We start from the raw sequence: 1,321 nt of genomic DNA on the forward strand, positions 1-1,321 counted from the left end.
CCTCGTACTATGTACGATTATCCAAGCCCATTCTGACTGGGGTGAATTGAGTATTGTGCGACCCACATTGCTGCAAATAATTTTGAACTAAAGCCAAACACTATTTAGATGGTACAATAGTATGTTTAGTTTGATGGTTTGTAAGATGAAGATTTAACACTCATTTGACCAATTTCCTAAATATTTGTGACACTTCAAGATAAATGGCGCCACTGATGATGCCATTCGCTACGGTTGTTCCCATTCTCGTTGAGGAACAAAACAAAGTAGTGGTTAAACTCTTTACCACGAGTTCTATCACTATATGGGCTCAAATGACTGAAAAATTTCTTCTAAAGTACTTTCCACTGACTAAAACAACTAAGTTGAGTAATGACATCTCTTCCTTTGTGCAGATCGATTTAGAGACGTTATATGATGCATGGGAGAGATACAAAGACTTCTTAAGAAGGTGCCCTCATCATGGGTTACTTTATGGTTGCAAGTTCAAACCTTCTACAACGATTTGAATCCTTCAATAGGCAGTAATTGACAAGCATGGTGGAACACTGAACAGTAAAACACCCAAGTAGTTATGAGTTTATAAAAGAGATGAAACTAAATAATATTAGTGGCAAGTCATGAAGGCAAAGCGATGAAACCACTAGTGTCTTTAATTTAGTTGCATCACCATGTTATCAAACTAATAGAGTATTAAATAAGAATATTGATGGTTTATATATTTCTACACAGGTGAATCTGGTGATGGAATGCAATGTAAATGGAGGTGGAAGGAATAATCGAGAATGCTTACCCTTCGGTCCTAGCACAAAGAATGAACAAGTTAATTATATGGGTAATAATTCTAAACCCCAAAATAACTCTTATAGTAATAACTATAATGTAGGTTGGAGGAACCATCCTAATTTCTCTTGGGTGATTAAGGAAATCAAAGAGCGCAACCACTTCTAGCTTCCAACAACCTTATAGCAAAAGAAGAAGCCGAACCTTAAGGAGATCTTGAAAAAGTTTATCTCCTTGTTAAAAACTCATTTCAAATGCTGAGGCAGAACTGAAAAATCAGCAAGCATCAATTCAAGGACTCAAAATTCAAATAGGTCAACTTGCTAAATTAATTTCGAAAAGACCACAAGGCAGCTTGCCTAGTAAAACAGAAACTAAGCCAAGAGAGCAGCTCCATGCAATTACTGTTCGAGACATGGAAGGATTAGTTGAACCTGAACAAGAACCAAGACAAAAAAAAGTATGGTGAACAATGATGAGGTTGAAGAAGGTAAGAAAGAGCTAAATCTAATTTTCAAAGAATACAAACTTGGAGTGT

The 1,321-nt window shown here is 36.1% G+C and overlaps 1 non-coding gene across 1 annotated transcript; it reads right to left on the reverse strand.

Annotated features, from left to right (window-relative positions):
* Positions 1–362: 362 nt before the first annotated feature.
* Positions 363–469, reverse strand: LOC121218755 (small nucleolar RNA R71). Its single transcript, XR_005915232.1, has one exon. It is a non-coding gene; the product is annotated as a small nucleolar RNA R71 (small nucleolar RNA).
* Between the last annotated feature and the right edge of the window lie 852 nt (positions 470–1,321).

The sequence above is a fragment of the Gossypium hirsutum genome, chromosome D06 (assembly GCF_007990345.1).
Source record: "Gossypium hirsutum isolate 1008001.06 chromosome D06, Gossypium_hirsutum_v2.1, whole genome shotgun sequence".
NCBI lineage: Eukaryota > Viridiplantae > Streptophyta > Magnoliopsida > Malvales > Malvaceae > Gossypium > Gossypium hirsutum.